At 46.2% G+C, this 15,585-nt stretch overlaps 1 long non-coding RNA gene across 1 annotated transcript in view; it reads right to left on the bottom strand.

The window, feature by feature from the left end:
* The window catches only part of LOC144584146 (uncharacterized), a 57,110-nt gene extending 50,655 nt beyond the window's left edge, over positions 1–6,455 (bottom strand). The window contains exons 1-2 of the long non-coding RNA XR_013538221.1: positions 6,322–6,455; positions 3,691–3,717 (exon numbers count right to left, since the gene is read on the bottom strand). This is a non-coding gene — a long non-coding RNA (uncharacterized LOC144584146). The remainder of the gene's footprint in view (positions 1–3,690; positions 3,718–6,321) is intronic.
* Between the last annotated feature and the right edge of the window lie 9,130 nt (positions 6,456–15,585).

Raw genomic sequence — 15,585 nt, 5'->3', positions numbered from 1 at the left:
AGGGTGTACGGAATGAGGGGGGTGCTCTGTAGAAGAGAGGCAGAATGATTTGTTACAAGGAGCAACAGAAAACCTGCTTCTGATTATTCAGATGGATTCCTATTTGATTACCCAGAAATTCTTCCAACTGGATACATTTATAGCGCAGTTAAAATTCCAGTGCCACCTTTACTTCTCCGATGGCACAAATGCCAAGCTAGCTGAGAAACACCCACCCATCGCCACCTTGTTCTTATAGGTTTGCACATATGTCAAAAAAGGGGGAGACTGTAACAGGCAGAAAAGAGGAGGGGGCAGAAGAGAGAAGACAGTGCTTCGTATCACTGCTACCGTTCCCTCTTTTCTTTCCAGGTTCTCATTTCTTGAACCACTCCAAATACCTCTCCTTCTTTCTTTCGCCGCCCACCCCCTCCTTATGTATGTTCAAGCTGCCATGTTGCAGTTTAGAGAGAAGAGAGGGATAAGAAAAGGGGATCAATATTGATAAGGGCCTCCTTGTTTTGAGTGTGCTTTCTCTTTAAAAAAAAAAGACAGCCCCCTCTAATTGATGTGTCTGGACTAGTCTAGACTGGTAGTGATTGAACGAAGTCCCAATTATGTTATTCATTTCACTGAACTTCAGTGATGTGCTCCTGGAAGGAGGGAGGGCGAGAAGGAGGGAGCACTGTCTGCGCTACAGGAGGAGGGAGAAAAGCTGCATTCTTACGCCCTGTCGCCCTATACCTGGTTTCCCTACGGGATCTATTAGCCGGCAGTCGTCAAAGCCAATCGACAAATCTACTGTTACTCGGGTCCAAGGGTAAGGAAGGCAACCATTTCCACAGCACCCAGATTGCTAGACCACATTATTCCGCGCAATTTGCTTTACAGATACCGTGCAACAGCACCGAGGCAGCATTGCTGAATTAAAAGAACAACTGTCGCTTTATTTTAAATCCTCCTTTTTAAATATCATAACCTATCCTCAACTGTATATATACATGCAATACACATGCAGATAGATAGATAGATAGATAGATAGATAGATAGATAGATAGATAGATAGATAGATAGATAGATAGATAGATAGACAGACAGACAGACAGACAGACAGACAGACAGACAGACAGACAGATACCGATGCATCACACAAATACTGTACATAATACATCCCGTATTATTCTTAGGTGTGTAATTAAAGATATGGGAGACCTCAGCATATGTTGTGTGCATTGGGTTTAAAATAACAGAACGGCAATTCCGAAATCACATCACCTGAGTGACCTGTGCATTCTGATGTCACCCAAAGGGGATCTGGTCAACCTGGAATAATAGACTGAAGATAATGTTTGCCATATAACTGATAAAATGCTGTGCCTTTAATTTGAGGGAGGAGCTAATGAAGTGAAATTAATCAAAGATATTGTTATTCTGTAAATACCTCTCCCAGTGATATGGCTGTAACTGCTACTATTTAGCTCAGTTCTTAGTCCCTGAAATTATCAGAGATTAAGAACCTTTCCTTCCAGCAAAACATGCATCCATGCAGCCCGATCCTGCATTAATTCTTCTCAAAAAGAGCACCCATGGAATTCAACAACCCATATGCACAGGATCACTTCTCTAGCTTGCAATGTGTTTCTCACCCTCCTCTACTCTATTTGTGGCACGGTGCGCCGAGCTAAACCCAAATGGAACATCATCAGACCATACAGTAATAGCCTCTTTATACATTGCTTAGCAAAGAAAACATCATGGAATGCCGCAGCTAGGAACAGGAGGCCAGTCCCTGCAAGACGCCCTGAAGAATAATTTCATGTTTATAAAACATACATTTTGTTGATTTCATATATAGTGAACCTCTTCATGGGAGAGGAAATAAAAATTAGATCTGCACGGATTTAGGTATCAAGGCAGAGAGGGTGGGAGAAGACGACACCCATGCAGGGCGGAAAAGCTAGCCAGATCTTCTCCAACAACTGTATGCGGAATGCTGAAATGCAAAAATAAACAGACAAACACAGCAGGGGAGCACATACACAGTCACTATATCTCTGTCTACAGGGAACCTAAAGAGATACAGTCCAGTTTTAAACTTGGAAAGGAGTGATATGCTGGGATTTCAGCTGAGAGATACACTGAGGTCAGTCACCAAGATACTGAGCTGTTTCTATTACGCTCTGAGGTATTGTGTGCTGCTCTCAAGAAAGTGGGTGGGTGGGTGGGTGTAAAGGGGGGGGAGCAGATGATTTTATTGACGGGCCCATAAGCAGCGCAACCTTTATCACCCTGAACAATCAGAAACATTTCTCACTGCACTTTGCTCATAGAGCATCATTTACAGTTCTTCTACTCAGTCATCAAGTGGGATGTTGAAATATGTCAGGGCAGGGTTTTAAGCCACAGACGGGCACAGCTTAACATGGGGAAGAAGAAGAAGAAAAGACTAATGTCTTATGATAAGGTGCATTTCCTCTCTAAATGTCTCTCTCTGTGTGTATGTGTGTGTGTCCATCATAAAGAAGAAACTAATTAAGTTGTGCATGGATGGACAGAATTTTGTTTCAAATCTGAAATGCGAATATTCCCCGGTTTTCTAAATTTGCCAACATTCCTACAGATGTCTGGAGCCTCTAAATGCACTTAAGTCCCTAAAATTTGGAGAAGGTGTCAACTTCTTGGTTGTCTTCCGCACATACAAAAGAATGAGCCATCTCCGCTCTTGGTATGAAAGTCCATCTAGATACTGTAGCAAAAAAGATGGATCAAGTGTAGATGTTTATGGTTGTTTTTTTTCTCCCATTTTTTTCTTGTCTTTTCTCTTTTTTTCAAAGCAAGCTATCTATGACAACGTCATAAACCTCCTGATTTATTTATTCTTTCCTGGGGAGAGGGCGGGAGGGTGGGAATGAGAGCCCACCCTAACACAATGGCCAGAGTTAACTTGAACTTAAAAACCTGTTTTGTTTTTCTTTCTTATTCCCAAGTTTCACTAACGCATAATTGGCTCGAGAAAGATGAAGGGGCACAACTCACAGCTCCCGAGAGCCTAACCTGTGGACTTAAAAACTAAACGTCACAAGTTAGGGTCTCAGGGACAGAGAGGGGCGCGATCCACGGTTTCTCACACGCCACCAAGGTCAATATTATTTATGTCCGTCCACGCATCCTAACTCCATCCATCCAACATTTGAGGAGAGGGAGGTGGAGGGGAAAACATCAGGCAGTATTCAAAAATAAAAGAACAGAGAGGAAAAAAGAATGGGATTGAGAAATTTAGAAGCCTCTGATCCAAAAACATCTAGGTGAAAACCAAGATTTCCAGCGTGGCAGGGACAAAGTAGGCATTCAAGTTGAGTTTTAAAAAGCCGGATTATTTCCAACAATAAATGGCATTACACACACACACACACACACACACACACACACACACACACACACACACACAAACACACACACACACACACTAAACTGCACAAGGTATTTATCAACATGAGGCATTTCTTCAGCCACATATCAGCAGCTAAACAGACATCCTACAGCAAAAGGGGGGGGGGAAGAAATTTATTCACCTGACAGAAACTAAAACATGCAAGCATCATATTTCCACCACCACCCCCATCATCCGCCTCGAGGAAAAGGCATCTTGAGGGAAATTTAAAGGCATCATAAAATACTCAGGAGTGGGCGGAAAAGCAGTTCGAAACTCACCCTCTGGAGGTGGCGATGCGCTCCGGTCTTCCGACAAAAGGGGGAAAAGAGAGCAAAAAATAAAATAAAAATTTAAAAGCCGGGGAGGGGAGAGTTGTGGGGGGGGGAGAGAAAGAAAGAGAGAGTTTATGCAGGGAAGGAAGAAGTGGGGTTTTGAGGGTTAGGAAGTGAAGTCAGGAAGGGAAACAACCCATATTTAAAAAAATGAGAAGGGAAAAGGGGAAGAACCCCCAAACCCCACCATCTCTACCTCTCCGTCAAGACAAAAACACCACTATTAGTAGGTGGCGATGGGGGTTTTTGTGAGTTCAAACTTAGCTATTTCTTTCTCCCTTTTGGGGGGGCTTTCATTTTTTTTAAAAAAAAAATTATGGGCCTTTAAAATGAGGTATTGGGGATGGTTCTCTCTCTTTTTTCCCCACCCACCAGGCTGGCACCCGAGGGGCGGCCCCCGGCGCTCCCGGAATCCAGGCCAGTTTTAAGAGCCGCCAGCGCCAGGTTGCCAGTGGATGGGGCGGACGGGTGGGGAGGGGGGGCGGGTGGAGCGGGGGGGGGGAAAGAAAACACGGGGATGGAGCCGAAAGACTCCCTCCAGCAAGGCTGTCGCATCCCCCTGGCAAATCTCCGTGGGGGGAGAGAGAGAAAGGAGGCAGGGGGAGAGGAGGGAACCTGAGCGGAATAATCACCTTGCAACAGTCTGCAGGACCGCGCTGGCAACAGGCTGGTGGGGGGGGGAGAGAGAGAGGGGGGAGGTGATGCCCCTCCCCCCGGGAAGATCGCCCCTAATTGATATAAATGTCGCCCGCAATCACACTCCAGACAGACTCTCTTCTCCCCACATCGGGTTCCTCGGCACAGCTGGGGGGGGTTGAGAATCCAGGGGGACGCACGCACGCCCCCCCCAAGATATTGCTTGGATCTCACATCTCTTTCCTGCCCACCCCCAATTCCTCCCCAGCCTAAAATAGAGGCCTTTCCCTTTTCTGTCACACACACAGAGAGAGAGAAACGCGCGCGGTCCCCCGATCCCTCCATCCCCGGGTCCAGACGCCCCCTCTCTCCCCTTGCACTGGGGGGGGGGGCAAAAAGAAGAAGATCCGCCGTCGAGTTTTTTACGTGGATCGGAAAAGATCGGGAGGAGATCCGATGGGGAAAAAAGGGGGGCCAAATAAATATACACCCCAGAATCTCAGAGACGGGGAAATTTTCTTCCTCCTTTTTTTTTCTCGCCCCACCCCGCTTGCGATTTTTTTTCCTGGTCTCTCCCCACTGACCCTCCCCCCCCCCCGGCCGCCACCCCCAAGGCCACCCCACCCCCGGAAATCTCTCTTCCCCCCCCACCTTCCCACCCCGGTTTCGTTTACAAGCAGACAAGAGCAGCAGCAACTGCCAAGAGCCCTAACTTTGCATCCGGATCGCTCCACCCGCTCGCCTGCCCTTCCTCCCTCCCTCTCTCTCTCTCCCCCCCCCCCCCGCCGCCTCCCCCCCCCCAGCCACCTCGACGCAAGCCCCCTCCCCGCCTCCCGCGCGCTCTCACTTTCACTGCCCGGACGCGAACCGGCGGCGTTCCTAATCCGCGACAAAGCGGGGGGGGGGAGAAAAAAAGAGGGGGGAAGAGAGAGGGAGGGGAGGGAGAAGACTGGGTGGGCCTTTTGCTCACCTTTGCAGGTCGCCACCAGGGACCCCGTCCTTCTTCCACCACCACCCCACCCCGCTTCCTGATCCGCCTGCTCAACTTTTCTTTCTTTCTTTCTTTCTTTCTTCCCCCCCCCCCCAAATCACCTTTCTCCCCCGATCAGCGAGTTACCGGCATGGTTGAGCTACAAGTCTTCTTTCTTTCTAAGCTCCCACCACCGCGTCACTCCCCCCCCCCCTCCAACTCCGGCCGGCCGTCCTCCCCCCCTCTCTTTTTTTTAAGAAGGGGGAGGGAAATGATGAGACGTCCAGAAGCACGAAGGGGCTCCCGCAGAAAGCGGCTGGGGGGGGGAGGAAGCGGGAAGAGGCAGAGGGACCAAGAGGGGGGGGGAGAGAGAGAGGGGTCTGGACCGGTAAGGATGGGGGTGCGCGCGCGCGCGTGTAGACATATATAAATCTCATATATATGCGTGCGTGCGTCTGTGTGTGTATACATATATATATTCACACATATATATACACACACACGAGAGAGGGAAAGGAGGCTTGTGAAGGACAGCCTGCAAGAGGCTGGAATCAACGACCAGATGAAATGGGACGAGGCGGCCGACACTGCCCCCTTCCTTCCTTCCTGGTCTTGGACTCTTCTGGCACTCACGCAGGCACCGACATGAAGCCAGAAAGAGAAGATCTCTCTCACACACACACTCACTCACTCACTCACACACACACACACACACACACGTTCCCTGCCAGTCATCCTATACCTTGCCCCTATACTGGTTACGATCTGCCGCCGCCGCCGCGCCCCCCGCCCCCACCTCCGCGCCCGTCTCTTGATGGATCTGCGCGCACGCAGGCGCGCCTCTCCTCTCCGGGGGTATCCTTTCCCCGATCCTTCCTCCCAGTGCCCCCCCACCTTTCCTTCCTTCCTACCTTCCCTCCCACTCACCCACCCCGCCAGCCTTTCCACACACACACACACACACTGCTCACATCTCGGCGGTGTCACCATCATCTGCCCATCACGTCTGACTTCCTCTCCGCTTGGCTGCAATGAACCCTTCCTCTCCCTTCGCTCTTTCTCTCTCTCTCTCTCTCTCTCTCTGCCTTCCTCGCTCTGGCTGGCTGGCTCGCTCGCTCGCTCGCTCGCCCCGCCAGCTTCCCGACTACATCTGTCATTTGCCAGCCCGACACCGGCTCCTGCCATCCAGACGATCCCCCTGACTGCTAATGAGACCCAGAATATACACCAGCGGGGCTCGGGTGAGACCAGACACCGCTGGCTTCTTCAACAAATGATGATCATGATGATGATGATGATGATGGGATGACGAGGGTGAGGATACGGATGCTCTCTCTCCCACCTTTGCGGAGAGCGAAACACATCAAGCATCGCCCATGAAACACAAAAGGACTCTTCCCCCCCCAAAAAAAATAACCACACACAAACACCATCATGAACAAACAAAAAAAGGGAGGGCGTTAAAATTGAGGAGGGTAGTTCCCCAAGACTACCTCTCCTCATTGCAAGAAACAACACCGCACTTGTGATCTTGGTTTCCTCCTTTCCCCCCCACCCCCCGCTTTTGCTCCAAGAACCCCACCCACCTACCCCTCCCCTCCTTTATTGCAGTATATTGTTAGAAACAACTACATTAAGAAGGCATTAAGGAAGGCAGACCTACTGTCTCACGGTGAGGATGGCTTCAAAGCTCGCAGTCGCCCGGCCGCCCGCCCGCGCACTGGCTCTCTCGTCCTCCCTCCCTCTCCCCTTCCCCTTCAAAATAGCCCATCCGCCACACAGTGGCAGAGCTGTGTGTCTCCCCCCACACACACACACACCTCTTCCCCAGCGCCTCGCTCACCACTGAACAGACTATATTTGCAATATGTAGTAATTTACCAGCTATATGCCCTTGGCTTTGAAAGATGAACTCATCCGTCAGTGTTTCTAGGAAGGGATGCTTACACTTACACACACACACACACACAGAGCATCTGGGTGCAGACATGTTGCCCATTTCCATTGCCTTCCTCGCCTCCTCTGCCCATCCGGCACATGTATTCTTCACTCATCACTTCCCCTTTCCCCAAATAGTAAACAACATTAGAGGACAAACCAGTAATAAGAGCAAAAAAAAGAGAGCAAGCAACACATGTTGTCTTTCAGGAAGATGACACTTCTGTGGTGTGTCTGTGTGTAGGTAGACCGAGACATAATACATGCACAATGATTCGGGGGCTTAACCCCTTCTGTGGGGTTCCTAGGGTGCAGGTCGCCCTTCTTACAGGCAGACTCTCTTTGCATATAGGGTCACATAATGAATATATGTAGAAAACAAGGGGATGCTTTTTCCAAAGCCAGCTTCTTGTGTCTGCCAGGTTCCAGGTGGGTTTTATGTTTGCAGAAAGAAGCTATTGTTACAGTAAGAGGAAGGTGAGAATTTAATTCAGGGCAGGGAAGTTGTTATCTTTTTAGATCCATACAAGAGTAAGCTGCTGACCATAAATTAAGGCCCTCTGGGACCAAATTGATTCATTACCTCCACCAATTTTTTTTTTAAAATAATCTCTATATGAGGGGATGCACTCAAAGAAACACTTCAACAAGGCATTCCTAAACAATAATGAATATAATCAGCTCACTATCAACATACATTGTGTTCTATACAGAGCAACGTAATCAATGGAACCAGCGTGCAGTGTACTCTGTATTTGACAATAAGGTATGCGGAAGACACCAATGTAACAAATAACAAAGACACAGAGTTTGCTATTCCCAGTTGGGTGCCTTCCAGATGTATTGACCTGGTTGGGGGGTGAGGAGAGTTGGCATCTCCTCCCTCTGGAGGATGCTCGAGTCAAGGAAGGCTAGAGGAGGACCGATGATACAGAAGCTTCCCCTGTGTTAGAGGAGAGGATAAGAGGGGTTAAGCCAAAGGCTTTGCAGTAAAAGGTTAGAGAGGGCGAGTCCCTCAAGAGACTTTTGAGTCACTGGGGTGTGTCCCTTGGACACAAGAAGTGGTGATTACTCAAAAGCATTACAAACCACAGATTGGAATCTGCTCGTCCCTGTCCTGAATACAGAAACATGTCACGAGAGGGAAGGCGAAGAAAAGGTTAAAAGGTTCTACTGCAGCACAAAGGGCCGTGAAAATCAGAAGAAAATCAATGTGATGGAAATACACAGAGAGAGAGAGTACTATCTCACCATAGATCGATCTCCTGTGGCTTGAATAAGGACAAAGGGTTTTATCACCCTATGGCTGGAATCCTGTGGCAGTTACGCAAATGCCGTAACTTTTGGAAGCAAATTGCCGTAAGTTAAGAAATGTCTGTAAACCATTTTATCTTCCGTGTTAAGTTGCACAATCCAGAGTGCAACAGATAAAGCTGATGAAGATTTCTTTTAACTTACAACACTTTCCTCCCAAGAGTTATGCCTTTTGCGTAACTGTGCCACAGGATTCTGGCTTCCACGTGTTCAGGCAAGGTAGTCCACTACCCACCAGTTGTTTCATTATTGGACATTACTAAAGTAATTACCACTGCCTGGTTTTTGGTGCATTTAAGTTTCTTCTCATCTTACTCTTTACAGCAGCATCACCTAAACCCACATGGACAACATTCTTGCTCACAGCCAATCCTGATTCTTGTACCTCATGAACTAGACTGGGTTTACAGATGTTTCCACCATGATCAATTTCTTAGCCTAGAACAGTGGTTCCCAGCCTAAGGTCCCTGGACGACATCCTGGCCAGCACAGCTAGTGGTGAAGGCTTCGGGGTGTGTGCGTTAGTCCAAGAATATCTGGGGACGCAAGGCTGGCAACTGCTGGGCTAGAAGGGGGCACAGGGCTGTTTGTCATTATTTCTGGTGAATGTTTGTGGGTTGGTCGGTTGGTTTCTTAGGAGGCCAGGGTCAGATTAGGTCAGCGGCTCCTTTGATTATAAATAGCCCCACACACTCTATTGAGATGGAACAACTTTTAAAATACTCAGGCCCTGTTTGCAAATCACCTGTTCCTTTGAGCCAAAGTATGTGACGAGTAGATCCATGGGATAAACGTGTTGCGTGGCGATTCCACTGAAACGTTTGATTGACGTATGAAGCCTTTTTCCTTCCTAACTTATTCCTTTTTGACTTTGCAGAGAAATGTTTGGGTTTTTTCTTTTTTCCCCCCTTCCCCTTCTTCTTCTTCTTTCTTCTTTTTGAATATGCACAGCCACTCAAGCATTCCACTTTTCTACCAACCGTGCAAAGTGGAACAGGCCAGCGATACATGTATCGTATTAGCCCTTTTTGCTGCATCAAGAATGGAATGCCACAGCCAGAGATCACGTTCTAATTGTGAATTGAAAACTCTAGGGGAAACTTCCATCCCACACATTCAACCTCACTCAAACGGTCACAGGCATCGCTCATGGTTGTTGTGCAGAATGTCCTTAACTATTTAGCATAATAATTGCTATATTATTTTCATTTCTTCCTTTTTGAAATCAGTCTTGGCTCACAAGTTACTCCTTGCAGATAACATCTAAAAACAAACAGCAGTTTTACAATTTTATATAATTTTATATAAGAATCAAAACATAAAACCAGGAAACAAATCAACAAGAAAGAAAGAAAGAAAGAAAGAAAGAAAGAAAGAAAGAAAGAAAGAAAGAAAGAAAGAAAGAAAGAAAGAAAGAAAGAAAGAAAGAAAGAAAGAAAGAAAGAAAGAAAGAAAGAAAGGTTAAATAATTTTTAATACTAGTAAAGAAAGCAAGGCTGACCTTAGAATAGGCCAATTTGTCAATTTCACTTTCTTCCACATTCAGGGTTTTAAAACACAAGTTTGTCGCCAGAATTAGGAAGAAATTTGCAAATATTCGGAAGTTCTTATGGGGAAATGAGCCCGACAAAATGTTCATAATGTGCATTGGTTAAATCCAACAGGTAACCTGTTTCCAACAGGGATACGATCTCTGCAGTACCGGTTTGCCATTTAGCTGTCAAAGATGAGGACTCTGCCAGAAAAAAGTGGCAGCATCTTAAATTTGGAAAAGTAGCTGAAGACATAAAGATTCAGAGAGCAAAACTGTGTTACAACTAACATGAGCTAAAATCATGTTAGTGTTCTAAAGAAGTGATTATGAGAAATCAGATTTGGAAAGAAAACTCAGGCAAAGGCCAAATACAAAAAAACAAACAAACAACAACAACACACACACCCCTAGTTTGCAAAGTACAGGAAGTGTGAAAGCTCCCTCTTGTGACAATCAGATGCTTTCAGCAATTAAGGAATTCTCTTTTCTTATGATGTGTTCTCTGTAACATGTTGTTTCACCCAAAAGATAGGACTTTATCAACTGAGCACCCAAAGTTTTGTGCACATAGAAAAATCTGCAATTCTGCTTCTCCTCACATTCTCCCCCCATCCAAAAAAGCCTAGTTCTTTGTCCCAGAGAAAGACATTTGCAAAAGAGAATAAAATCTATCAGCATTATCACCAAAAAGCACCCAAACGAAGTTCCTTTCCCTCCTTCTTTGGCTCCAGGTGTGTTTTCCTTTGCTCCTCCTTGCCACCAAGGGGTGTGTGTGTCTCCCTTGGGAAGGCATTTTTAACAGATTCCTTTAAGCCCCCAAATTGAAGAACCCTCCTGTGACTGTGGACTGTAAAACTTTGAACGTATCAGAGAGACAAGCTTTTTCATCTTTGCGTGTGAATCAGCCTGTTGGTGTACACACGGAATGGAGAGTGGCATGCTAAATTTGACATGCTCCCAAGGATGGGTGAATGTGTCCCATCTTTTTCTACCCCATTATCAGGCATGTCTTTGCCCGGTCAGAATTAAGGTCTCCCCGATTGCCTTCTTGCCCCACTTTTGAGATAGGCCTCCAATCTCACACCACCTGTCCAGCAATCCAAAAAGCTGCAAGAGGTCCACTTGATTCATAGTAATAAACCACCTGCTTGGCACCAAAGCCAAGGGACAAATGGGGGGCCACATGCAAAGACCAACCGCCTGAAAACATGGCTACTAACCATCCAAGGGAACTGTGAAAGAATCAAGTGTGAGATCTATTGGGAAGCTGGACAGCCTAAAGAAAGGTCAATATATATGTATCTCCCTGCAATAATGCAGCTTCCATGCAACACAGAATTTGCTGGGTTTGGGTAGATGAAGCGTTTTGCAAGCAATCTCCGCATAAACCATACAGCAGAGCTATTTTGCAGGAGATGCTACCTATCTTGCAAATTTGATTCGGAGATTGCACGGGAGGGCCCCTTGAACAGAAACAATTGCAGCATTAGGAGTTACACGACCTTATCTTCCGTGTCTGTGCACAACAGACTCCAGAGAAATAGAAACCGACAAATACTGATTTTTTTCTCTCTCTCTGAGTTTTGCTAAAAATGCATCCTTTCTTTATACAGCCCAGACAAGTCTTCAGAGGATACTTATTTCAAGCAGTTAACACCTGACCCCAATTTCTGTGGGTAATTAGTGAACTAGATAACCACACAAAAGGGGGTAATTATTTAGTACCCAAGGGTGCCATCCGAATGGGTAGTGGCTGGCAATGTTAACAAAAACACATTCCGAATTATTAAATATTTGTGCTGGCCATTGTTACACACACAGTCCCTTTCCCCTAATGATGTGTGATAAATCAGCTCAATTGTCACTCCCCTGTCACACACATTGAAAGCAGGCAAGACGGGAAAAGAGAAGGGAAGACGCTTACCTTGTAGAGCCTCTTGGGTTCGGATGACGGCAACCGTACCAAAGCTATGAAAATGTTGGACATTCAAACGTTGTGCACAAGTTCCAGCAGAACACTGGAATGCACCACCAAGCGCCAGGATGCACCACCGAGCCCCACAGGTGGGCTTGCAAGTTCTGTGGCATGCGCACACATATAGGTACATAAATGCAACAGCCCGTGGGCTGCTCCTGAATCTGCCAGGACCATCAGCCTTTATGTCACAACCGAATCAGTCCTGCTTCAGTCCAACTGATATCAGTGGGACTTGATCTGTCTTCTTCTGAGTTATGTGCTGGTTATTTTAAGGATTTGGGAAAGCTGAAATTGCAGGGACTTCCTGAGAGCAAGGTAACTGAGACCAAGGAAGGAAGTGATGGCGATGGGGGGTGGCGGGGAGGGGAAGAGAGGTATTCCTTCTCTGTAGCACCTTTAAGACTTCTACTTTGGTGTGAGCGTTCATAGACTATAATCCACTCTTGTATCTGATGATGTGGATTGAGAGCCATAAAAACTCAGCCTGAAATAAAACTGTTAAGACTCAGACCGTGCTATAGTGCCTTGGTTTTTGTTGCTGTTCAAACAGATTAGCACAGATACCATTGTGGAGATTATTTCTCATCTATTGGAAATGGTTTGGCCACTTTTTATGGCAGCTGTGAAAGGCCAAGCTCTCAGGGTGAGTGCCTACACTGTTGAGTGCCAGATTCAATTACAGAAAATCAAGGTTCCATATTCCATATACACTACAACCCCAATTTGACAATCAGTAGCCAATATGAACTATATTGTGTAGGGCAGAGGGCAGAAAAGTTGCACCTTGCATGTCACTACATTGGTCTGGGGTGTACTACCTTTATGAGTCACATTGTTGTTGTTGTCTAGTCGTTAAGTCATGTCCGACTCTTCGTGACCTCATGGACCAGAGCACGCCAGGCCCTCCCATCTTCCACTGCCTCCTGGAGTTTGTTCAAATTCATGTTGGTAGCTTTGATGATACTGTCCAACCATCTCATCCTCTGTCGTCCCCTTCTCCTCCTTCCTTCACACTTTCCCAACATCAGGGTCTGTTCCAGGGAGTCTTCTCTTCTCATGAGATGGCCAAAGTATTGGAGCCTCAGCTTCAGGATCTGTCCTTCCAATGAGCACTCAGGGTTGATTTCCTTTAGAATAGATAGGTTTGTTCTCCTTGTAGTCCAGGGGACTCTCAAGAGCCTCCTCCAGCACCACAATTCAAAAGCATCAATTCTTCAGCGGTCAGCCTTCTTTGTGGTCCAGCTCTCACTTCCATACATCGCTACTGGAAAGATCATAACTTTGACTATGCGGACCTTTGTCGGCAAGGTGATGTCTCTGCTTTTTAAGATGCTGTCTAGGTTTGTCATCACTTTCCTCCCAATAAGCAGGCGTCTTTTAATTTCATGACTGATCTCACCATCTACAGTGATCATAGAGCCCAAGAAAGTAAAATCTGTCTCTGCTGCCATATCTTCCCCTACTGTTTGCCAGGAGGTAATGGGACCAGGGGCCATGATCTTAGTTTTTTTATGTTGAGCTTCAGACAGTTTTTTGCACTCTCCTCTTTCACCCTCATTACAAGGTTCCTTAATTCCTCCTCACTTTCTACCATCAGAGTGGTATCATCTGCATATCCGAGGCTGTTGATATTTCTTTCTGCAATCTTCATTCCGGCTTGGGATTCATCCAGTCCAGCCTTTTGCATGATGTATTCTGCATACAAGTTAAATAAGCAGGGGGACAATATACAGTCTTGTCGTACTCCTTTCCCAATTTTGAACCAAGCAGTTGTTCCATATCCAGTTCTAACTTTTGCTTCCTGTCCCACATATAGATTTCTCAGGAGACAGATAAGGTGGTCAGGCACTCCCATTTCTTTGAGGACTTACCATAGTTTGTTGTGGTTCACACAGTCAAAAGCTTTTGCATAGTCAATGAAGCAGAAGTAGATGTTTTTCTGGAACTCTCTGGCTTTCTCCATAATCCAGTGCATGTTAGCAATTTGGTCTCTAGTTCCTCTGCCCCCTCAAAATCTAACTTGTATTTCTGGGAGTTGTTGATCCACATACTGTTGAAACTTGCCTTGTAGGATTTTGAGCATAACCTTGCCTAGCATGTGAAATGAGTGAGTGAATGAGTCACATAAGGTTCCCCTTGACATTTAGTCCAGTCGTGTCTGACTCTAGGGTGCAGTGCTCATCCCCGTTTCCAAGCTGTAGAGCCAGCATTTGTCTGAAGAGTTTCCATGGTCATACGGCCAGCACAACTAGACACGGAACACCGTTACCTTCCCACCGAGGTGGTACCTATTTATCTACTCACATTTTTACATGCTTTGGAACTGCTAGGTTGGCAGGAAGTGACTCGCATACCGAAGCATAATTTCTATCCCATTCTGGAGTAGAGGCTGAAAATAACTCTTTGGCACACATTTAAAAAGCAGAAAGTGAGATGATGGACCTTCCAAATGTTCTCTGTTGAACCCAAGCAGGATAACATGTTCATTGGGAGGAAATGCCACACTTTCATTAGTAAACTGAGGAAAATGAAGACAAGGGTTGTGATAAAAAAGTGACTCATACTTAAGACATCTCTTTTTGTCATGGCACAGTGAGGATGATCAGACCCTTTTTTTGGCAGTCTGAGAAAATCAACCTGAACTCAAATGAATTCCCTTTCTCCTAAAAAATCTTGCTGGGAAAGTGCAATTTAAGAGCTAAATCCAACTTTGTTTTGTTTTCTTTTGCTTTTGGTCCCAGTTTAGTTAGACTCACTGGCCAACATCCTGTTGTGTAGTTATGCCTGCAGCTGTGAATTTCATGCCAAAGTGGAAGTCATATCCAGTAAGCTGTTGCACAGGAGCAGTTGTGCAACTGGCTGCACAATCCATGGTGCGATCAACCGCACAAACACACAGTGGGGAGTGACTCCCTGTGACCATCCATAGGCATGCCTTTTTCTTATGCCAGGTGCAATAAGATTTCAGCCAAAGTCTGAAAACAGCACACTAAGTTAACACCTACGTAAGTCTCATTGACAAACCTCCACTTTGATATCCCCAGATCCATCTTCTATAAATATATGGAAACTGACAAAAAATATGGATAAATAAGAGTTAGATTTAGCCCAGAAAGGCAAACCCGTTGCTTCAGACTACAACACCCATATTCCCTGGCCTTTGTTTCTGTTGGCTGGGATTTATGGAAGCCATCTAAAACATTTGGTGAATGCCACTGCCAATTTGCCTTTACCTGAATTAGAACATGTCCGTCCCGAACTTCTGGTGAACTTCTTGAACTCACTTTGCCACTGAGGTTCTGTTCGGGGACACCGGGACTACATCAAAGCACAAGGAGGGTGCGTTTTTAGCTATCCATGATATGAAGGAAGAAACACGTGTCGATAGCATGATGTTAATAATCCTAGGTGGGCATCGTGTTGTTGACTTCATTCTGGTTGAGGAGGCTGCAGTGTCAGTGTGATAATTCA

Source organism: Pogona vitticeps, chromosome 8, assembly GCF_051106095.1.
Source record: "Pogona vitticeps strain Pit_001003342236 chromosome 8, PviZW2.1, whole genome shotgun sequence".
NCBI lineage: Eukaryota > Metazoa > Chordata > Lepidosauria > Squamata > Agamidae > Pogona > Pogona vitticeps.
The sequence above is the reverse complement of the archived record's forward strand: the minus strand, read 5'-3'. Positions and strand labels throughout refer to the sequence as shown.